The sequence below is a fragment of the Adiantum capillus-veneris genome, chromosome 17 (genome assembly GCF_014529385.1).
Source record: "Adiantum capillus-veneris isolate H3 chromosome 17, ASM1452938v2, whole genome shotgun sequence".
NCBI lineage: Eukaryota > Viridiplantae > Streptophyta > Polypodiopsida > Polypodiales > Pteridaceae > Adiantum > Adiantum capillus-veneris.
This window is the reverse complement of record NC_140947.1, coordinates 95,630,804-95,656,467: the sequence shown is the minus strand read 5'-3', so window position 1 is coordinate 95,656,467 and position 25,664 is coordinate 95,630,804. Positions and strand designations below refer to the sequence as shown.

General features: G+C 39.9%; 2 pseudogenes; both read left to right on the top strand.

The window, feature by feature from the left end:
- Positions 1–20,906: 20,906 nt before the first annotated feature.
- On the top strand, positions 20,907–22,212 carry LOC147437735 (uncharacterized; annotated as a pseudogene).
- Positions 22,213–22,325: 113 nt separating this feature from the next.
- Positions 22,326–23,645, top strand: LOC147437734 (uncharacterized; annotated as a pseudogene).
- The last annotated feature ends 2,019 nt before the right edge of the window (positions 23,646–25,664 follow it).

The window sequence follows — 25,664 nt, the reverse complement described above, 5'->3', positions numbered from 1 at the left end:
CCAAACTAGAGCGTAAACAGAAATACCAAGAACTAAAACGGTCTTTGAGGGAGATCTGGACCACTGAAGAGGATAGTGATGGTAAAGGGGAGTCAGAAAACGGCAACATGAACGTACCACCTCACTATAGGAAATTTACTATCCAGGAAAGAAAAATCATCTTGAAACCACCAATCAGGGAGAGAACCAACCAAGAATCTTACGACAGGCCTGAAAACGCAAAAAGAATAGACCTCGCAGAACCAGGTGGAAAGCCTCAGCCGGTCTATATAGCTAATGATTTAGAGCCTGAGGAGGAAGCATAGCTTACACAACTTCTAATGAAATATGAAGATGTGTTTGCTTGGTCCTATAAAGACCTTAAAGGAGTTGATCCATTAATATGCCAACATACAATTCCTTTAAAATCAGATGCAAAACCTAGCAAACAACGTCCTTATACATATAATGACACATTTGCCAAACGAATCAAAGAAGAGATTGATAAGCTGATGGACGCAGAGTTCATCTATGAAATTGAACATACGAATTGGGTTTCACCCATTGTGGTCGTTCCCTAGAAGAATGGAAAACTCCGAGTGTGTGTAAACCTCAAAAAGGTGAATGCGGAAACCGTAAGGGATAATTATCCCTTGCCAATTACAGAACATGTCCTTGAGCGAGTGGCCGGGAAACGGGCTTATTCCTTTCTGGATGGGTTTTCACGATACAACCAATTGGCAATAGCAAGGGAGGATCAACACAAAACAGCTTTTGCCATAGAATGGGGGATTTATGCATATCCGGTTATGCCATTTGGCCTAACAAATGCACCAGCCACTTTCCAGAGGTTAATGACTCACGCTTTCAAGGAATACCTAAGAATATTCTTAGAAATTTACATGGATGACCTATGTGTACACTCTCTTCTGCGAGAAGAACATATTGACCATTTGCAAAAAGTCTTTGAAAAGTGCAGAACATATCGAATCTGTCTAAACCCGGAAAAGTGTGTATTTATGGTTAAGCAAGGATGAATCTTAGGGCACATTGTCTCAAGAAACGGCATAACCACACACCTGGACAAAGTCAAAGTCATTGTAGACCTACCCAGGCCTACTAATGCAAAACAAGTGCTATCCTTCATGGGGCACTGTGGATATTATCGAAGATTCATATACATGTATGTGATTATCGCACAACCTTTGTATCGTTTGCTAGTCAATTTCGAATGGACCAATGAGTGTGAGACTTCATTCCAAAGGCTGAAAGAAAACCTTATATCCGCACCTGTGCTAAAGGCACCAGATTGGGACAAGATATTCCATGTGCACATTAATGCTTCAGCATATGCCATTGGTAGCATTCTAGCTCAACCTGAAGACGGAACAATGGATTTTCCAGTTTGCTATGCGAGCCGACAGTTAAACAGTGCAGAAAAGAACTACACAACCACCGAAAGGGAAGGGTTAAGAATGATTTATGTTGTGAAGAAATTTTGGCATTATTTGCTTGCAAACAAATTTGTGTTCTTCACGGATCATCAAGCTCTTTTGTACCTAGTAAATAAACCTTGCAATAGAGGGAGAATCGTACGCTGGTTTATTATATTGCTAGAATTTGACTTTACAGTGGTGGTCACAAAGGGGAAAACTCATCTGCGAGCTGATCATCTTTCAAGAATACACAACAGGGAAGCCCCTCAAGGGGTAGATGATGACATGCCAGATGCTTATCTTTTCAACATCGAAATGGTACCCAAATGGTCTCAGGAAATAGTTAGCATTCTATCCTTTGGAAGTGAGTTTGATAATACAGGATGTAGAAAAAAACAGCAAACAATTCTACAAACAAAAAACTTCCAGTTGATAGCAGGACGGCTGTATCATCTTGAATCTGACCTAATCCTACCATTATGTATAAATCCGGAAGAGTTCAAGTGCTACCTGAAAGAGGCTCATGTCCAGGGTTGTGCATTTCATTGTTCAACAGTGAAAACACACCAAAGACTGAAACAATTAGCAGTTTATTGGCCAACTATGTATGCGGATACACATTCTTACGTTACCAATTGTACAGTATGTAGTGCCAAGCGACTAGTGGATCAAGCAACATTGTTTCGGGTGAACATAGCACCTGCATGGAGTCAATATATCATTGACTTTCTAACCACCAGGACATTCCCTGAGAACACTACAAGAGCACGGGAGAAAGCTATAGAGCTGGAAGCTGGTGACTTTCAGTTAATTGGAAATCAACTCTATAAACGGGGCAAGGACAACCAACTCCGAATCTGTGAAAGTGAAAGCAAATACCTGCTGATTCTAGAACATGCACATAGCGGAGTAAGTGGAGGCCATTTTTCGGGCGATAAGACGGCGAAAATTGTCTTAACTGCAGGAATCTGGTGGCCTACATTGCAAATGGATGCCGAAGAGTTTGTCAAACATTGTGATGCATGTCAACGCACCAAGGTACCAATCAAAAGAGATGAGATGCCATTAAGGCCAATGATGGGGGGAAGGGCATTTGCAAAGTGGGGAATTGATTTTGTGGGACCTATATCACCCCCTGCATATCGCACCCATACCCAATATATCATTGTGGCTACGGATTATCTCACAAAGTGGGTCGAAGCCAAAGCAACACAAAAAGCTGATGCACGCACCACGGCTCAATTTTTGTATGAGAATGTTTTTGTACGTTACGGGTTACCGATAGAAATTGTCAGTGACCGTGGAACACACTTCCTCAATGAATTCATTGAATATCTACTAGAGGATTTCATGGTCATACATCGAAAATCAGCACCATACCATCCACAGGCCAATGGGAAAGCGGAGGCCACAAATAAAACACTATGCACGGTCCTCACTAAAATAGTGTCACATTCAAGGACCGACTGGGATCAGCAGCTACACTCAAGACTATGGGCATAGAAGGTAGCTTACAAAACCTCAATAGGAACAACACCATACAACATGGTGTTTGGGCTAAACGCTATACTACCCATAGAGTTTTTAATCCCAACTCTACGCGTAGCAACAAACTTGGAATGGACAGGGCATGAACTCTCTTCAAGAATTAATGATCTTGAAAAGCTAGATGAACTCCGCTTACGAGCGGTCACTTCGATCTATGCTAAGAAGAGAAGGCAAAAGGAGTTTTTTGATAAACATGTGCGTACCAAAGAGTTTAAAACAGGAGATTACGTACTTGTTTATACATTGAAGCAACATTCCAAGAAACTGAAAAAGCGAGGGATGGGACCATTTGTGATTCATGATCTATCACAAAGTGGGGCCGTCAAGCTTGCTACATTAGTAGGTGAAGAAATGCCAAAATGGATTAGTGGGTGTTGACTAAGGAGATATCACCTTCCACTCACACAGGAGATGCTCCAACAAATTCATCAAGGAAAGCAAAGAATGAAAGAAAAAGAGAGAGTACGGGAGGAAGCTCAAACCGAAGCACAAGAATGCATTGCAAAAAGACGGCTTCTGCCACAACAACAACAAAGTAAACCACCATTGAGAATCAATGCCATTCGACTCATGAACTTGGAAGAAGACACAGTCGAGCCAATAAGTACAGTCAAGGTGGGCAATGATCAAGTTGAATCACGGGCCTTGCTCGATTCGGGTGCTCAAGCAAATTTGATCTCTTACGGATTATACCAACAGCTCCAAGTCGCAGATCAACTTCATCCTACTCCCCAAGTGCTGGAAAGTAGCACATCACATCCATTGAAAACATTAGGGTGGATTATATTGCATGTACAGTTACATCAATATATTTACCCACACAAATTCTATGTGGTGACAGATGAAAGCACACAACAACCAATGCTGCTAGGGCAACCTTGGCAAAAATCATATAATGTCCAAATAGATTGGAAAGCACAGGCGGTCAAATCCAGCACGAAAACGAACAGCAGGTGGTAGCTTTTGCTCAAAAGGAACATCCGGATCAAATGGAAGCCATGCAATCACTGGAAACAAATACCAAAGAACAAATACCCTCAACGATCAACACGAAACCTGAGACCAAATACCAGCTAACGGCCAACCATGCTCATCACAGATAGTTGAAATCACCGACTACACTGCAAAAATCTAGACTACCACTACAAGGTAAACAAGTATGGATGCGGAAGGATAGAAACGCCATGAGGGGGAAAACACAATGTGACAACCGAATTCTAACAAAGCAGATGGTGCAACCAAAAACCAAGGTAACCAAGCAGATATGGATTCCAAAGAAACTGCTTAGCCAAAACCCTCATGTCACTCACATTTGGATATAAAAGCAAAAGACAAAGCAAATACCTACGGTACAAGCAACGATGGAAAGTAGACATCTACAGGTCAATGGGGCAAACAAATATAAGTGGGTGCCGATGACAAACCAACAAGGGGCAAAGTTGGCCGCGCCACACTACCAATGGAAAGCCAAGGCCATACGGCCCATAGCTAACACATCCTCCGAAATAGCTACGACTCCATCAACAGTGTCGGCAACGCAGTTGCCTCTGACCAAAAAGACCATTAAACAAAGAGCAGTAGAGTTACAGCTGCTACTTGCCAAGAAAATAGGAAACCTCGGCGGCGAATGCCAATAAGCATCTTGCTTATTCCCTTCTGTTACACAGCATTAATTTTTCCATGCATTGACCGAGTATGCATAAAATAGGGCCACATTAATCGGCCACGCATTAGCACGACTTTTTCAACCTATGCATGGCACATACTCCGTGGCGAAACCTTGTCGTCCAGGAGGACTCGGACTAGGAGGGGGGGACGCATTCTCAATGCGGAACCAATAACAGAAATAGCAAATAAGGGCACAATTTTCGACTATTTTCAGGGTTGACGTTTGATTGCGAAATTTTCTAGAGTAACCCAAGCATATATGCCCTTGTACAGCATGAAGCTACAGGAATATGGGGCCAAACGCCAAATTAAGCCCCTAGGTGTGTGTATATATGTAGAAATAGCCATTTTTTAGGTAAAATATTGGTAAAACGGAGAAATCTGGCCTTAAAAATTGCATGAGAGTGTATATAACGTGTTGCGGTGATGTTTGTGATCTATTTTGAATTATGGGGATTTTCTAGGTTTCATTTTCTATTTTCCTTTTAATTTTGCTAATTTTTGGCAGAAAAACTTCAAAAATACAAAAAACAGTCGTAATGAAAAACAAAAAATATGGGGATGACTAGTGACTAAAGAAAAACCTACGGTACAGTGGGGGTGCAATTATGAGACTGAAGCGGAAAGTGTGTTTTGGCCAGGTTTTGGCCGAAATGACAAATTTTTGGTAAACAGAGCAAATGGAGTCCAAATCAAGAATTTTTTGAGCCTAAACCGCATCTTGCAGAAAGATAGGAGCACATGTAAAATTTCATGAAAAATGGTTCGGGGACCTCCATTATAAGAAATTTTCACCCCATTTTTAGCTCATTCTCACTATTGACCTTGTGGAGAGAGCTTCTGCCACCTAGAGCGGATCGACCTTCGAGCAGCTTCTACGACGCGCACGTCTACCCGACCAGCTCCAGACATGAGAGGTAGGCTCACCACCTTGAGCTTTTCGCGCATGTTTGTCATTTTGTCGCGAAAACTAGCGTAGAGGTCACACACAAAGCGAGCGGTAGAGACCTACAAGTAGAAATGGCGGCCTAACGGCTAACCCGAAAACAACAAGACTTCATCAGCAGCTTACCCTAGTCTAGGAGACCCTTCCTGGATAGCCAATGGCAGTGGGAAAATATTGGGAAAAACCCTAATTCCCAGAAACCCGCAAGAGGCCACCACATGGGAAATCGGCGAAACGGAGATCAAATGCTACCAAAATTTATGTGTAGGAGCATATTGACATGCTCGACAAGTGCATATGACCCGCATGACCAAAAAGTGACCCGAAGCGGCACTAAACCTCAGAAACGACATCAGACAGACAAAGTGTCAAAATGCACTTGTGGTCAAACCGCAAGTCCGTTTGCCACCAAACTTCACGAGCGGCTTTCCTAGACCATCAACAACCAAGTCCTATGGTGGTGGACCACCACAAATCATCAAAGGTATGTAAACGCCTCCACGGGTGCTTCTAGAGCGACAAATTGCCAAATGAAGCTCCGGTGAAGCCAAAGTCGACAAAAATCATACGGCAAGGATCCCCAAAGAATTTGGAAGCTATGAAGACCAACATCGAGTAATTTCATTGCCAAAAATCACTCCAAAAGTCAGAAAATGGCTCAGAGGCTCTGAAGTCCACACAGGGAGTTTTTACTTACCCAATTGACTTTTTTGTTGAAATTAGGCTTAAAAGGGACTTAGGGGAGCAAAGGGCAAGCACTGGGAGCACTAACAAGAGAAAAATCACTAGGAGACATCCTACACGTAGGATGTCTCAAGGGCAGTTCTTGGCACAAAACCCAACAATTCTTGCCATGCACATGTTCTGAATGACATTCACAAGCCCTACACCAAATTTCATCACCTTTGGAAGAGATTGGACCTCATATGCATGGAAAAACGCAAAGATAGGGCATAAAGGCACTAAAAAGCCATTAACCTACCAAATCTTTTCCAAATCTCAGGAAATTTTCACAACACATTCACATACACATCAACTAACTTTCTGTGTGGTCTGGGAGGAAAAATGAAGAAAAAGACATCCTACGCGTAGGATGTCTAATGGACCTTTTGGGCATGAAGGACAAGTTTTGTCATTTCAGAAGTAATAACCTCATCAACAAGAGCCCATATGTCAAGCTTAAAGCCCTTCTAATCACTTTTGACCCCCAACACCTTCAAGATCCATTTTTTGAGCCCAAAAACACCTCATAGAGCCCTACAGACATCACATATTATCCAAATACAAATCCAAGAACATGGCTATGTTCCACAGGTCAAGGACAACCCACTGATCAAGTTTCATGCAGTTCTGAAGAAAAAAAGACATCCTACTACGCGTAGGATGTCTTAAGCTTAGATTTAGACTTCTGTGCAAGAAATGACATCATAGGAGCTAATACCATGATGCATTGAGCCCATATACCAAGTTTCAACCCATTTGGACATCAATTGATTCCTATGATGGACAATCTACCAAAATTGTGACTTAAAGCCTAAATCAACCCAAAAATCCACTTTTTGACATCCAAATTCAAATCCAAGCTTATAACCATGTTCCATGAGCCTTACACTACCTACAAGTCAAGTATGAACCAGTTCTGAAGAAAAAGACATCCTACGCGTAGGATGTCTAGATGGATTTTTTTGGTCAAATTTGTAGTGTGAGCACATGCACAGCTTCACAAGTTCCTTTTGAGCTATGATTTCAATTTTCAAGTCATTTGGATAGGTAAAACTCAGTTTAGCAGCTGATATGAAAAAAAAAAATGCTAAACTTTGGATTGCTGAGTACAACAGGGTCTATGGCAGCCTCAAAGGCACCGGTAAAGAAGAAGAGAATGACAATCAAAGACTATCTGGACGAGGTGGAACCATTTGTCATTCCACAGGGAACATTAAAGCCTACAAGCACCTGGATACAGGAAGATCTACTAGAGTCAAACGACCTAAAAATCTACCAAGGAGTATTCAAGGACAATGACGGAAATATAAGAGAGCTGCCAATGCTGCCAAGGGAGCTCAATGAATTTTTCCGGAGCAAAATGGCCGACTTCTTGGAGAAAATTGACCTCCATAACTATTTTGAATCAATCCCAGCAGGGGTGGACGTCAAAAGAGTATGGGAGTTTGTGACCAGCATTAGAGAAGATGGAGTGGCCAAGGTGATGGATTTGCACGGCAGAACCAACACAGAGATCATTATTACGGAAAGGGTTTTCGCCCATGCACTAGATCTCTCCAATCAGGGAGATAGTGTGACAAAGAGAAGGGATGAAGTAAAGGTGTACAAAGAGAAAAAGGCTAATTACACTTTTGAAGACATCGCCAATCCAAAGGTGGCAATCATGAGCCAATTTTACAACTAATACTTCCACATGTGCACGAAGAGGCCGCAGAAGTACAGGATGCTGCCAGGTGTAATTGCCACAACCTTTACTTGGGCAATGACGAAGGGCACCCCAAAGATAATCAATTATGCGGCATACATACAAGACAGCCTGGTAAAGATGGGAAACAAAAAGCCAACCTACATAGTGCCAGGAGAGATGATAACCAAGGTAGTTTATGCAGCACTACATGCCAAGGGAAGGTGGCCTGACCTCCCATCTCAGAATGACTGGCTAAGGATAAAGGAAGACAAAGAAGACGAGCCACAACGAGCACCAAGGGTGGCTCCAAGGTTGAAGAGACGACTGGAGCCAGTGGAAGAGGAGCAACCTGAGCAGAAGAAAGGCAAAAAAGAATCTGCTCAAGTGCCAGCCAAAGAGACTCGATCACAAAAAGCGGCTAGACTCGAGAGGCTAATGGAGAGTTTCCGAGCAGAAAGAGCCCTCAAGGACGATCTAAACGGATTATGGAAGCCATCCCTTGGGGCGCTGTCCGGATCCTCAAGAAGAGTGCAGAGGGACCGCTTCGAAGACTATGTCAAGAATTTCGAGATTCTTGATGCTGCGGCGGAAAACGTTCCACACGTCCCTTTCACCGAGGAAGAAGTGGAGCAAATACGAAAAACGTTGCTAGATGAACAAGAAAACAAGGAAAGATAAAGAAAGACGAAAGCAGATAGGGATTTCAAGGGCAAACCTACAGCTTTACCAGGTAGCCCTAAACCTAGCCCACCGCCATCACCACCTCCTAGCAGCCCTCCTCCAGAAGATCAGAAGGCCAGAGACAAGCAAGAAGAACACCAGGATGAAGAGCAAGAGCACAGGATAGAACCTGAACACAAAGAAGAAGCCAAGCCCGCATCTGAACAAAAAAAGCTCGAGGAAGCATACTATGCATTTTTGGACCTGCTAGCTGCAGGCTATTCAAAGGAAGAAGTCGCCATAGTCGCATTCGACTTGGCAATGACACGAAGTGAAGAACAGCTGTCAGGCATCCGGCTAGTTGAACTTAAGGAGATTGCTACCGACACGGTAGACCTGCACCCGCCCTCGAATGATTGGGATGTGGTGATGACAATGCTAGCTGGAATAAGGGCACAATCTGTGGAATCAGACGAAGAGTTGATAACTCTAAGAGCCACTGAAGTAAAGACCAAAATGGAAAGAGATCTACTGCAGGCAAAAAGCCAAGGACACAAAGAAAGAGAAGCTGACCTCCAGGCCAGCCTAGCTACTGCTCTACAAAACTGCCAAACAAAGGAAGAAGCAAATGAGGCAGCGGCAAAGAAATTCCAAGCAGCTGAAGAGGAGTGCCTGCAACTCAGCAAGTCATTGCGAGATGCAGAAAAAGAAAGGGATAATCTGACACTCCAGCTAGCAGAAGAAACAAAAGAAGTAGAGGCCTTGAGGAATGCTAAGGAGAAGGCGGAAATAGAACAAGAAGCAAGCCTGGATGAAGTCCTTGAGCTCAAGGACCAATTAAAAGTCAAAGATCAAACCATCCAGAGGCTGAGAGCATCACTTGCGCGAGTTAGAGCTACAAGATCAACTCAAATTATTTCGGAGAGTCAAATGTATGAAGAGCAAATGCAAGAACTCCAAAATCAGTTGACTCTCGAGAAGAAGCAGAGGGTGATCATGGCTGAAGGTTCTATTGCAATGCAAACCAGATTGGAGGACAGCCAAAAGGCCCTACAAGAAGAATTGATGAGCATCAAGATAAAGTTCGGGGAGGCAGAAAAAGTAAATGCTGAACTCAATGACTTCCTCGTGACTATGGGCGGCGAAGCAGAAGCGGAGAAGCAGACACTCCTCACGCAAATAGAGAAGTTGAAAATCCAACAACAAGCAGAAACAGAGAGCTCAGGGCCAGCTGCCAATGAGGGGATCGACCTCGACAATGTGTCGGATCCTGTGGACACACCCATGCCAGAGGAAAGCATAGCAGGCTCCTCTCAAGAGCCCCAGGATCTAACACAAGAAGAAGAGGAAAAATTGCGAAAAGCAATAGAGGCAGAGCTCAGAAATAGCACCAAAGAGGCCTTGGAATGGGAACAGAGGGTTTTCAAATCAATGACAATTCAGAAAATCGATGCCAGCAATCTCAGGCGTGAATGGCTACAACCCTCTCTCCCATATCCATTGCTTAAATATGAAGCGGCAACAATAAACCAGCGGATCAAAGAAGAACCAACGGTCCCTCTCTACAACGCAGACACCTCGAGGCCAGAAGGAGTAAGGCTGATAGTAGACTCTCAGCCCAAGTGGAGGAAACCTTGGCTTACCAAGTACCCGCAGTACCTAATACACTTGGTAGAGGCACCTAAACACATCAGGGACAATCTCAGCTTCTGCCCTCTACCACGGGTTAGGACGTGGAAAGCACACGAAATCTTACAGAGAAGCCAACCCACTTGGATGAACTACCCAAAGCTGTCAGGCGTGAAGGCAAGTGAGAGAATAAGTGTACAATACATGGTGAAAACCCTAACGGGTGCCATAAAGTTGTTCACTGGATCACCTGACCTTACATGCATCATGATGAGAAAGATCTGCAGGACCATCCTAGCAGTGTTTGAAACCTTCAAGCCAGGACAAGTGACTGACAACATATTCTTCTTCCAGGACACATACAGATGTGCGTATGAGATGCCAGGTCAACCTTCCAAGGAGGTGATACATGCATTATATCAAAGAATCATGTTTCTCCTATCTTATCACCTCCAGGCGTTTGAAGAAGCTTTCTACACGGGGTTCTTTACCATGCATACAGGCATCTTTGGGCCAACAATGCTGAATCTACATGCACGGTACGAATCACTGCTAAAGATGCGGGAGACCATAAGGTGAAGCAAAAAATTCAAGGCCATGTCGGGGACGACATGAACAAGGAGGGGGGGGATGTTAGAAGCTGGACACACCCCACGGCATCTAACTACTCCGCGGATTATTATTTTTTGTAATTAGTCATTCATTGAGGAAAACCCGGTTTTTCACCTTGTAAATATTGGGACTTACAGAAGTTTCCAGATTGTATCCCAGTTTTGATAGTTAGAAGGAGTAGATGGATGATTTTGGAACTTTAGGGTTTGAGAAGTTGTAAGGTATATATATCACTTTTTGACCTTAATGAAGGACCTTTTGTCATTTTAAACAAGTTTAAGTATGTGAGTGAGCGTATTGTGTACGTGAGAGAGAGTGTGAGCTTTGTCTTGACGCTACGTGTGCTACGGTGGTCGGAATCGAGTGTGGAGAAGTACAGCGTGCTGCCCCCGACTAGAGCTACGAGCCGATACCAACATTGCGCACATACGGTCCGGCTTCGAGAGCTTCCTCTACGAGCTTCATCGGTTGTTTGGGTGAGCATACGTTGTCCGATTTTGCATTGCAACATATCCACACGTTCACATTGAGTAGAACCACACATTAGGCACTTCAGATTTCGGAAACGAAGACCTGCAGATTTCGGCCAGACATCCTACGTGTTTCTGCACCGGGTGTTTTGGGTCGTGACTTTGGTTCACAGACCTTAGGGAGAGTGGCCTATAGGTATTCATAGGGTCTCCTTCAAGTTCTGTGCTGTTTCCGAAGTGTTTGATAGGTGTTCGGCTCTAGCAAGCGTTGTAGGAAGCATCCTCTTTTGTTCTCTTGAAGACTATGACTTAGACAATTGGTAGGGGCCTCTGCAGGAACTAGTTAGGAGTCGGTCGAGTGTAAGTTGACACCTTATGATTGCTTCCACGCGCCTGTGGGTCGAGCTTCGTCCTTAGCTGACATTACTTGTTAGATGAGTTCTCGCTGTGCTGACGTCTGTCGCGGTGTATCCGTCCAACAGCCAGTCTAGGGATACTTGAGTCACTATTTCAAACAGACTGGTTTGAAGGACTCGGAACAGGACCAACTCCCAGAAGACCTGGAGTTGAACCAAACAGACGTGTCAGACCAGCTGATTTTCAAAAATGGGTCAGAAAATACAGTGGATCAAGGGATCCATATGACCACTTAGCAAGCTTTAAGAAAGTGCTAGGAGTAGAGCATATATTGGATTTCCATACTCAATTCAAGGGGTTTGGAATGACATTGGAAGGAAAAGCATTGACATGGTTCCAAGACATTCCACCAAGGTCAATCATGGACTTGAACATATTAGCTCAAGGATTTGTAGCTGCTTGTTCTAAAACGGGGATTAAACATAATACGGTAGCTCAAATCTATAGTTTTAAACAGAAACATGGTGAGTCTGGTAGATATTGTGCAACTCGAATGAAACAATACACTGTCAAATGTCCATAGATAGAGATACCTATAGAAGAACGACTTGTATCTTTGTTTCTGGAAGGCCTGCTAAACAAAGAACTTCATGCTATACTCTATAGTAAAAAACATACAATACTAGAAGTGTGCATGTCTCATGGAATTGACCTAGAAGACAATTGCGAGATCTTCAATGAAGAAGATGTCCCTAAGGATAACCAAAGCGAGAAGATATCATCCACAAAACCAACACAAGTGGGAACGACCATTGCGGCACCACTCTCAGCCATAGAAGATATGCTAAAAAGGATAAACAACATGATGAACAATATGCAAAAAGCACCTATGAGAGGATCAGGACAAGGGATACCTCCAGAAGAACAACCAATTAGGCCACAAAAATGGTGTGCAATCGAGGATAAATGGACCAACCATGAGACCCACAAATGCTACTTCAAACCAAAGTGTGATGGGAATGTTCAGTATGTACCCATGACGCCACAAGGACAACCCATGTACAGATATCAGCCTAATATGGCCCAAGCTCAAAGACCACCAATGGGTATGGAAAAAACTCAATCTGTGTTGGGACAACAACCTCCGTATCCATGAGATAATGCAGTGCCTATAAAGTACATGCACTTTGAAGCAGTCGTAGATGAACAAGAATTAGTGCCTGTTACACCCTATGCAGAGCCTAGTCCATCTACAATAATGGTAGAAGGAGATTGGTATAGTCCACATCCACCACCAATGGAAGAAACCACGACTTATGCTCCACCAGATCTCACACCAATGTATTATGTAGCTAATCAAGGTGTCAGACCTCCCATGGGAAGACCCATGATGAAGCCTAGAACAGGAAACTATCATAACTATGGTGCTAATGACCATTAGAAGAACAAATGTCTAGAGCTTGAGAAAAACCTCAAACCAATTGAAGCCTATTGCATACAATGTTGCAAAAAGGGAGGACACTTTCCAAAAGATTGTAAGAATCCTTTGAACATAGAAAAACTGTCGTAAACGTAGTCCAAGTGATGCCTAGTACCTCATCAGAGAGTAACCGATTGTTCCAATCAAGGTAATCACTAGAGCCCAGGAAAAGAAAAATAAACACAACTCCTCTGATGATTTGGAGAACACGAAAGTTTCTTCCCAAAGAATCAAAAGGAGCAGAAGAAAAAGATATGAGATCAGAAAACAAAAACAACGGGTTGAAATCGAAGAAAAAGAAAAAATGCTAGCCCAAGACAAGTTGAAAGAAACTGGCAGTGAATTCAAGGAAACAACCGTGAGATCTGGAGGATCCATTCTCGTTGATAAAATTTTTGAGCTTATTAATGCTGCCTTAGAAGCCTACCAAGCAGGACTTAAAGCAGGACAAAACATGGAAAACAAATGGAAAAACTATCCATCTCCAGACATGGAAGCAGCAAAGCTGGAGGCTTATCAAAATTTGGTAAGAATCACGTAAGAAATGCCGGATAAACAAAAACCCAAGTTTGAAAGTATTGCAAAATTTGAAGAGCTTGCGGTAGAAGAAACGAAAGCAAAATCCGATGTGGTGGTAGAAACCCACCTTGAAACAAATGAACCAGTGCTTATAGTGCCTGACAACGAAGATGCCTTAGACGGAATTCCATTCGTAGAGGAAGACTTGCCAGGACACCTATGGAAAAAAGTGAGAGAGAATCAATGATGGAAGCCTAACTTTTAAGTCATCTCCTATAGAGGAAGTCTGATCGGATAACCTACCTTCTGATATGAACATGGATTTACAATCCTTGTACGGGGATTGCGGATCGGAAGCTTCAGGGATGTCCAAACCATTGACATTAAAAACATTACCTTCTTACGTGGGAGATAACGAAGATGAATCCATCGTTTGCAAGACCACTCAAGTAAAAACAGCTGAAGACCCTAGAAGCAGACAGCATTCATTCAATCATGTCTACACCCATCCAATGCACTCTTACTTTGGGAGAAGTGTTGAAACTCAGACCGTACTTGCAGAATGATTTACAAAAAACCCTAGAGAAGGTGGGGATAATGGGGTTAATCTCTAAGAATCTGGGAAAATTGAAAAATAAAATGGAAAATAAAGAGATTTGATCGGTTTCTATGAACAAGGTCGGAGAATATTATGAAGGGGAAGAAGGAAACACCACCCTCCTAGTGCAATATAATGACATTGAAACCATGGCAATACTGGATAGTGGAGCTCGCATAGCCATAGCCACTAAAGCAGTATGGGAATCCTGGGGACAGTCAGCCATTACACAAACGCGAATGAAATTGCACTTGGCTGACGGACACATTGAGAGACCACTAGGGCTGCTTGAAAAAGTGATAGTCAATTCCTGTGGAATTGAATATATATTGGAAAGACCTTTCTTGCGATAGGTACAGCTTATCCAAGATTGGGAAAACAACTCTCTGTACTTGAAGTAGGTGGGATCTATAACAAGAGTCAATCTAAAAGATCACATTTATAGAGATGTCTTGAAAACACCCATCCAAGAGTTTGATTCAATCTCTTCGATTGAAACTAAACTCTCGTCCTAGTTAAACAAAGACACTCCTATTTGGATGTGCGGAGCTTCAGGAAATGGAAGCTTAAGATGAGAAGAATGTATCCTAGAAAGGGAATGTACAGACGAAGCCTACGTACTTGAACCCTTTCTAGAGCATTTATTTGAGCCATTCGAGTGGACTCAAATTTTAGCGACAATGGATGTATGTGTGAATACGTCTATGATTACTCAATTTTCTAATGAGGATGGCTATGACATAATTCCCATCCAAATGATGTCAGTCCTCAACACAGAAAAGGAAGATGAGGAGCCTAAGGGCTTGATGAAAGCTCAACAAGTCTTTTCAGACCTCTATTACTATGCAGTTGATAAGTTAAATGAACACTCAGCTACCTCAGAAGATTCGGGGTCAGAAAAAGAGCATATGAGAGCTAAGTTACTCTTAAAGGGAGGGGAGGAAAAGTTTTTTGACTTTCCAAACTAGAAATCAAGAACACAAAAATGGTATAGACGAAAGAGAGACACCAAAATTGTGAAAACACGACATATGCCATCAGTCTCCAGTAAAACAAAATTCCTGATGTAGATAGATGCTAATGATTGTGTCAAGGAAAAAATAACTGGCAGATATCCTTCAAACAAAAACTCCAAAATGTCTCAGATATCAAGAAAAACAAGAAAGGGTACTCAAGAAAAATTTGAGGATAAAAACCACTCATGACCAGAGTAGAGCGAAAAAAGATATATCAAGAGTTGAAAAAAGATCTAAAGGAGATATACACAACCGAAATGGAAACCACGGAAGAGGATGGTAAGGATGTAATGCATGTTCCATCCCATTACAAAAAGTATACTGTCCACGATCGAAAAATTATAATTGAACAACCTGTTAGGGAACTACAAAAACAAGGCAAATCTTACGAAGGGTGTGAAAACGCTAAAAGGGTAGACTTGGTTGATCCAGGAGAAGAGCCTAGACCTGTTTACATTGCAATGGACCTAACAGAAGAAGAAGAAAAGCTTTTTTTGAGCTTGTTAAAGGAATACCGAGATATCTTCACTTGGTCTTACAAGGATCTCAAGGGTGTTGATCCAAAAATCTGTCAGCATACTATACCCATGAGAGATGATGTGAAACCAAGTAGACAGAGACCATACACTTACAACAAAACATTTGCCAGGAAGATCAAAGAAGAGATTGAAAAACTAAAGGCAGCTGAATTCATTTACGTAATTGAACACACAGATTGGGTATCTCTAATTGTGGTAGTACCTAAAAAGAATGGGAAATTATGAGTGTGTGTCAATCTCAAAAAGGTGAATGCAGCTACCATTAGAGACAACTTTCCTCTTCTGATAATTAAGCATGTTTTATAACGAGTGGTAGGAAAAGAAGCTTACAGCTTCTTAGACGACTTTTCAGGATACAATCAACTTTTGGTTGACCCAAAAGATCAGCATAAAGTTGCTTTTGCAACACAATGAGGAATATTTGCCTATCGGGTTATGCCGTTTGGGTTAACTAATGCTCCATCCATGTTGGTTGATGAGCGATGCTTTCAAAGAGTATCTTTGGAACTTCTTAGAAGTATATATGGATGATCTATGCATACATTCGTCAATCCGGGCTGATCATTTTGAACTCCTCAAAAAGGTATTTGAGAAATATAGACTTTGTAGGATTTTCTTAAATCCTGAAAAGTGCACATTCATGGGAAGACAAGGAAACATTCTTGGACATATAGTGTCTAAAAATGGCATAGCTACTGATATTGAGAAGATTCATGTCATTGCTTATTTGTCTAGACCAAAAACAGTCAAGGGGATACAAGCCTTCATGGGACATTGTGGATATTACCGACGGTTCATCTACATGTATGCTATAATTGCAAAACCCATGTATAGATTGACTACGCACTTTGAATGGACCGAGGCATGTGAAGAATCCTTCATGAAGCTTAAGCAGCTCTCATTTCAGCTCCAATGTTGACAACACCAGATTGGGATAAGATATTCCACGTACATGTAGATGCTTCAAACTTTGCTATTGGTTGTATACTAGCTCAACCAGGAGATGGGAAAATTGACTTTCCTATTTCTTATGCTAGCTGACAATTGAACATGGCAGAAAAGAATTACACCAACACCGAAAGAGAAGGACTAGGAATGATCTATGCCATTAAAAAGTATAGACATTACCTATTAGCCAGCAAGTTTGTGTTCTTTGTGGACCACCAAGCTTTGTTGTATTTGGTGAATAAGACATGCAGCACAGGGAGAATAGTGAGATGGTTCATCATTCTTCTCGAATTTTATTTCACTGTGGTTGTAAAAAAAGGCACTACACATCAATGAGTAGATCATTTGTCAAGGATTGTTTCAGGGGAATCACCTAAAGGGGTAGACGATGATTTACCAGATGCCTATTTGTTCTTCGTGGAAATGATACCTAGATGGTCGGAAAACATTGTGTCATTGATGACAATAGCTCAAATGGATTCACAAATACCACTTTCTATCACAATCCATTTAATCGAGCAATTGGCTATGTATCAATAACTAGCTGGAAGGATATACAAAAGAAATCAGGATGGGATATTGCTTTTATGCATTAACCCTGAAGAAAAAGAACAATACCTAAGTCAAGCACATGTTACCATAGTAGGACTTCACTTTGGGTAAGACCAAACTATGCAACGAATCTTGAGACTTGGAGTATTTTGGCCGACTACTATGAGGAGAGATGTTAGATCTTTTGTAAAAGATTTCCCTCAATGTCAAAAACAAACACCCATTCCCATGTAACAGTGTTTCAAATGTCACATGTTTCTAAGTGGAGTAATTATCTGGTTACTTACTTATCGAGCCAAACATTTTCTGAGGATACGAGTAAACGCTGTCAAAGAGCAATTGAAACTGAAGCAAGAGACTATGCTCTTATTGGGAACCAATTGTATCAAAAAGGTAAAGATCAACATTTGTGTCTTTGTGCAAATGAAAACGAGTATATTCTGATTATAGAACAAGCACATGCTAGATTAGCTGGAGGTCACTTTTGTAGTGAGACCACCGCAAGAGAAATCTTGATGGCATGCATATGGTGGACAACACTTTTTGCAGATGCCAAAGAATATGTTCGAAGGTGTGATGCTTGTCAACGAGAAAAAATGCCAACACGAGTAGACAACATGCCCTTAAGACCAATGATGGTGGCTAGAGCCTTCGCAAAATGGGGTATAGATTTTGTTGGACCGATACAACCACCTACTTACAGAACCCAAGCTCAATATATCATTGTAGCTACGGACTATTTGACCGAGTGGGTTGAGGCTAAAGCGACTCAAAAGAATGATGCCAGAACCACTGTTGCATTCTTATATGAGTATGAAATATGGACTTCGAATAGAGATTGTCAGTGATTGGGAAACTCATTTACTCAATGAGGTAATAGAGTAATTTCTTAATGAGTTTATGGTCATCCATAACAAATCAACTCCTTATCACCCACAAGCAAATGGACAAGCTGAGCATATGAATAAAATTCTTAGCTCGGTGCTAACTTAAGTGGTTAGTTAGGGAAGGATAGACTGGGAAATGAGTCTCCATGTTGCTCTATGGGCTTATCGAGTTTCATTAAAAAGAGCTCTATATTCTACACCCTTTAACCTTGTTTATGGTCTTGATGCCATATTGCCAATTGAATTTCTCTTGCCGACATTAAGGATAGCACAGAATCTTGAGTGGGCTGACATGAATTGTCAGAAAGACTTGAAGATTTGGAAAAGCTAGACGAGCAAAGGCTAACTGCTACAGCTTCTATCTATACAGAAAAGTGGAAACAAAAATAGTTTTTTTGATTCCCATGTAATCACAAAAATCTTCAAGAAAGGGGACTTAGTTCTAGTCTATTCCCTTAAGGAACACATTCCCAAGTTTAAGAAAAATGAAAACGGACCATTTATCATTGAAATGTATCTCTAAGTGGAGCAGTAAAATTATTCACCCTAGATGGTGAACCAATGGCTAATTGGATTAGTGGATGTCATTTAAATAAATACAACTTGCCACTAACCAATGAATTGCTAGAGAGAATGCATGCAACCAAACAAAGGAAGATCACGTGAGAGCAGGTCATTGAGGAAGCCCAAGAGGAAGCTAGACTTCGAGTACTCAATCGTAAATCTACTCTCAAGAATCACCAAATACCGATTCCCATCAACAATGTGGAAATAGATGATCGACAATGGGAATTACGTAAAGATGCAGTTTCAACAGATGACGACTGGTTAGATGGAATGGATCTGCGCATGAAAGTACAACTCAGCAATCATAGCACCAATGCTTTGGTAGACACAGGAGCTAGAGTGAATGCATCTAGTTATTCCACATACAAGAAGGCAACAAGTCAAGCATTGACTGCAGGGATAGCGACAATCAAAGGATGAGCAAGAATCCATGGTAGTACATGGATGTTCATGTCCTCATCAGTTTGTATGCTTGCCAGATGAACACATGAATGAGACGATAATTATTGGAATTCCCTGGATGCGTACATAAAAATAAATACTATATTGGGATACGAATAAACTAAAGGTATCACCTAAAGGAGTGCAACTCATTGTTACAATTGCACCAAGCAAGGAGGAATGGAAAAGAAGCAATCATCAGACCAATCCACGAAGACAATCTTGTCCATCCCCTCGACAATTAAATGCTACATGTAGCATGCAAGGAGTCAGGAAGATTTGGGTGCCAAAAGCACGGCTTAAGGATAAACCGATTCAGATCTGGGTGCCTAAAACTTCACCGAAGAAACAAAAGAAGGTTCCAAGGGTTCAAAAATAGAATGGAGCATCTTTGAGCAAGGAACCTAACATGAAAATGGTTTGGAAGAAAAGAGAGCACTTATCTTCTCTACAAACCGCGAAACCAATCAAGCAATGGCGAGTTAAGTCTCAACATACTCCACCACACCATTCAGCACCAAGCCGACCGAGTTACCAATGGAGAGAAAAAACTCAACAACAATCGAAAGTGCACTATAATGGAAATGTTGTTCGATGCACATGCAACGGATCTCATCATGAAAAAACAAAACTAAAAAGAGACTGCATAGATTTCTCTGAGAAACGCACAGTTTGCAATATTCCTCAAAAATAAATGTTGTGTTTTGATTACATCTCAAATGGAGAACAATTGAGATGCCTCTCCAAAAGCCAAACCATCTGTCATGACTTTCTTGAGATGTGGAGGAAAAGAATAGGCGGTTAGCAGATGGCAATGCAACCATAGTAACTAATATAGATGATTTTTGGGATGGTGAAAAATATAAAGAAGGAATAAATTTTGGAATCCGAATGCTCACTTTGAGTTCCCTTTTATTTTTCCCAATGCTGATTGAAAACATGCCATTCGAGCTTGGCCAAGCCCAAAGAATGAGATTCAAAAGACATGAATAAATGGGGAGGAGATGTACAAGATATTGTGCAAATCTTGTCGGAAATAATTTTGTTAGCTGCAAACACGTATGCAAGGTATTCTGTAATCCATTCTTCTTTGTGCATAGGTGTTATTTGATAGGACTTATACGTTTATTTTCTTAAAACTTGTAGGGTGATCCATGCAACTTTGCATTGCTTTTGCATTGGGATGGTTTTTCAAACATCTCAAACTACTCAAAACAATTGTGGAGTAGTGGAGATAAAGATTCTTAATGGTAGGAAAGGATTAGAGGTTGGAGCTTTGCCAATGGTATTTATACCCTTCGGCTGCAAGAAGATAATTGGGAGTTCATCAAAGTTGTTTCATGTTTTTTTTGAGTCCTTTAATGGAGGACTCGGAGAGGTTGTTTGTCGATGGAATAGAGATAGGGTTAAATTACCCTCTTGATTTGATCCCAATGTTGTCCCCTATGTACTCTTCGGAAAGGTTCTTAGCTCGAGCGATGTTGATGATGGTGACTAGAGATCACCCCACCCAATGCAAGATCGGCTGCTTTAAAGAAGGAGGGCAATCCTTTTGTTGTAGATGCAAGGCAAGTGCTCGTTTGGATAGTGAAGGATGTGGAAGATACGTCTATGACAAAAATAGGTATCTATTTAGATATCGTAATGAAACCAACCCTAAACCCTTTGTGCTCTTTTAGCACATTGCAGTATGTCGTTGTAAGGTTTGCGGATCATGCTCTCATGAAAGTGAAAGTTGCATGGATTAAAGAGATTGAGACTCAATATGGAGAGAAACGATGGAATGTTGTGAAAGAAGATGAAGAGTGGAGGAGTTGGTGGCTATATGCAAGAGCAGTAATAGGAGCTGGATATTTTTAAAGAGAAGAAATATTGTTGCTGGAGGTTTTATAAAAGAGGTTCCTGCTATGTGCCAATCATGACTATATGAAAAAAGGTAACACTTGAATGTAAACATAGTTAGTAAATATTTTCTTAGGGGAGAGTAATTTGATTATTTTTGAAAGCAATAATATTAATGTGGTTCATTTTGTGTGTAGTGTACAAATGGATGGGATCCAAGCAAAAGACATTGAAGCTATGGTAAACAACCCGGACTTGGTAGAATTTCTAGAGGCCATGATTAAAAAAGGCTAAAGCTGCAACTCAGACCAAGCAAGGTACTAGCATATGTTTGCTCAATAGCACTTTACTGTAGTGGTGGTTGCAAATTTGTTTAATAACTTTCTAATTAGCATTAATATGCATAGAAATACAAAGTGGATCCTCTCGAGTAGTTGCCTCAGAAAACAAAGATTCTTTGCCAAATGAAAATGGTACCATACTCTGATTATTAGCATCAAATATATGATTCTAAAGTGGTTGAATTTATTAGAACTAATCTTTGTGAATGCTATTTATAGGTGTAGGGATTTCTTCATCCTCTAGTAAAGAAAAAGTTAGGGCACCCTCTTATGACGATATATTTTGTCCACCAAAGGGGAAGGATAGGGATCCTAATAAGGTCTATGGAAAAGAGCTTTTAGACAAAATTCATAAAGAGAATCATGCAATTATGCTTGATAGCTATCGCACTGCTTGTCGATGGTTTCGTAATTTCTCTATGCCGGCCGACTTACATCACAACACAAAAGGCAAAGATGAGATTATACAAATTATTCACGATAACTATGATAAAATTGTGGTGCTTTCTTGGGAAGGAGCTCAATACAAATTGCATGTGCAAGACATCTACAAATGGGTTGTGACTGAAAACAAGCAAATCTTAAGTACAAAAAGTCAAAGGTAAATAAGAACGTTATCCTTGTTTTTACTTGCTTAATTTACTTTGTATATTTTAAAGAAGATTCTTTAATTATTTTATTTATGATCTTAAATACGAGGTGTTTGTGAAAAGTGAAAGCAAAAGTTAGTCCAATGAAGAAAACATCGATCCTACAATTTCACTTGAGGTATTGAATATTCTTACAATAGTAACTTATTATTAAATGATCACTTGAAATTTATCTTTTTTTTATTGTTATTTTTTACACCCTTCTTTTAGTGTTTTCTCAAATGCTAGTGATGAGAAAAAGAAAACGACTGACAGCTTTGAGGTAACTTTTTGTAGTATCAGTCTTTTGAATATAGATGTATACATAGTATCTATAACACATGATTTTACTATTTCAGGCAGCATGACCAAAGTGTATTAGTCAAAGGAGATTTTTTATGCTTTGATGGTATGTCAGAGGCAAATATTTCATAATTTACCTTTTGCTATCTCTTTTTAACATAACATGCTTGTTCGTGAAAGTTATATTTGTTCTACTTGTAGGCTGATAAGTTTTTAATGGAAATTAATAACATTGATGGGATTAAAGAGTACCAAGATGAGGTATGTCATAAAGATTTTATATAATTTTAATACATAATCAGATTTTGTTAAAGTGTTATTTCAAAATGTAGGATGGTGCTATGTTTAATGATGAGCTTCTTCCAATGTTGTACATGGAGCTGTTACACACAGGACAATCAAAATGAGTCCAAGCAAACAAAGATCTTGATACATTCATTGAGACTTCTTCATCAAAAGTTCTAGATGTAATTATCATTTCATACTTCTTTTTGTTATTGAATGTTTTGGTTTTTAAAGTTTTTAGTTTACAACATAATATGATTTTGCTACTATCACTTTCATTAGGAGCCATGTTGTCAAACGTAAGAGTGGTAGAAAGAGAAAGAGAAAGTGTTCTTCTCTTTTGTTAACTTTTCATAATCTTGGAAAAAAATGTTGTTTTGATTTTTAACTTCATATTCTATGCTTTTTATATTGAAGATGAGTGAGAAAATGAAAACACTTAGTGAGCTTGACAGCGCTTGCAAAAGAGAGAGCAATGACAACGAAAAGGTATATAACTTAATTTAGGGGTAAACATAATTTTTTGTTATAAAGAGTCTAAGTACAAGATTTATTTCTTCTCTTTTTATGATTAGATTGTGAGTACAAGTTCAAAAAAAAAAAAGGATTATGATGATTCTGCAAAGATTGCAAAGGTGAGTGTTTAAAAGTACATGCTGAGGATTAGTAGTGAATTTGTATAAAATATCTTATTACATTTTTTTCTTTTGTAGATGGATTCGTACATGTTAGAGGATATGGAGGCTATCTTATTAGTGTACACTAAGAAGAGAATAGTGAATGAGATGTATTTTTCACTTCGAAAGGTGTATCTGAATTTGAAGAAAGAGGAGATTACCTTCAAGGCTTATACTAAGGATTTGAAAAATCCAGATAGCCACTTGATGGTAAAGCAAGACACGAGTTGGATAATCGAGATGAAGAAGATAGTCATTCATGGATACTCACCTTTGAGTGCCAATGATATTGAAGTTCTTTGTTAGAAGCATATTTCATGGCAAAAACTATGATTTTGACTTTAGGAAGTTTTTATGGTCTTTTAAATCGGGACTATGTTAAATAATTTTAAAGCATTGTAATGTGGTGAGCTCTCAAAATTTGTCTTCTATACATTTTGTATACATGATTTGTGATGTTATATTTCAGTATAGTTGTTGCTTTAATTATGGTCAATTTTAATTACAAAGAGTTAGAGATTTTCTCAATATAGATATTAGGGATTATACATATAGACAAAAGAGAGATCAGGTGTTCAAATTACCTATATAGATAATTTGGTATATGTAGAATGAGATTCTATGCTTGAATCACTACATAGAGAATGTTTCATGTTCTCTAGTTTGGACTTTTACTAGGTATGTATATCTAAAGTAGGAAAATACATAGAGAATTTATTTATTTTTCTATGTAGAGAAAGGTCAAAAGTTCCTTGTGAACCAGATAACAACTTTACAGATTCAATATAGCTTGAGATTAGAATGAAGATCGTGTCAAAAACCATTGTAAAAGACCTTGTATTCAAATGTGTTTTGATCATATACAATGCTTCATATTTCACGATTATACATAGTTTGCTGATCTCAATTGTGCTACTCTGAAGTAGCATCTTGTTCACCAAACAGATTTCTAATTGTGCTAGGGGTATCTTGGCGATCTTGCTTGAATTTATACTCATTTTCCATGCCAAACATAATATATATTCATTGTGGAATATCTTGTGAACAGATTACACATCAGCTACTATTTTGCATTAGACGAATAAGACAAACGAAGTGATAATAATGACCGCATGTCGATGTATATATATCCACTCCATCCATCAAAATTTGTAGAAAAGTGGACATTGGGAATGGACAAAAATTGTATTCTTGATAACATCATGGATGCTACTTTAAAGGATTAATATTACAAAAATCTTATTTCAATCATATACAGTGAGAATTTATTGAAGCCTCTACATTATACTCTAATGTATTGAGGAATTCATTCTAGGAATCCCTTATGCATACCTAAGGATGCTACCATATGGAAAGCTATATTATATTAATCACAAGATATCCCATCTTCATGACACCCAGGTTTTGCCAAAATCCTCAATGCTATTCACAAAATTTATTATTTGCAAGGGAAAAGAGTGATATCCCTTGTTATGTCAAGAAATTCATTTCATGTTAAAGGGTTAAAGCTAAAAGATTAAATATCATAGGTAAGTTACATCCCTTGTATATTCCTCAAAGGAAGTAAAAGTTCATCAATATGGACTTTGATGACCTTCCTGCTGTTCAAGTTGGTTATGACTCGATTATGGTAGTAGTTTACATGCTCACTAAGGTGGTACATAAGACTACTTTTACTACTTTAGATATTAGTCATGTTTTTATGAAGAAGATCTTTTGACTTCATGGTTTACCCAAGAGGATTAAAAAGTGATCATAAACCTAATCTACTTCCAAGTTTTGGGTATCATTGTTTCAAGCCATTAGCACTCAAGTATGCTTCATCACCGCCTATCATCCTCAAACAGATGGCCAAACAAAAAGGGTAAATGAAGTAGTCAAAGATATATTCTAATCTTAATGCAATCAAGAGCCTCACAAATGGATTCAATATCTAGCCTTACTAGAATGTCCTCACACAAATATTAGGATAATGACACCCTTTAATGCTCTCTAAGGTCAAGAGTGTTTACCAGCTTTGAATTTTTCATATCCTACTATACGTGTAGAAGCATTAGAAAAAATGTTAGAAGAGATGAAGGCCAAAACTAAAGCTATTCAAGAAGCTCAAGACCATCAACGAAAATAGGTAGAGTTCAAGAGATCGATATGATTTTCAAAGAGGTGACCAAGTTTTCTTGAGAATAAATCCCAAAAAAAGTAATCTATCCTTGGGTAAGTACAAGAAGCTCACCTACCACTATTTTGAAGATTATGAAATCATTAATTTCATAAGTGATCAAGCCTACAAATTAAAGTTTCCATATCATCTCAAAGTTCATGATG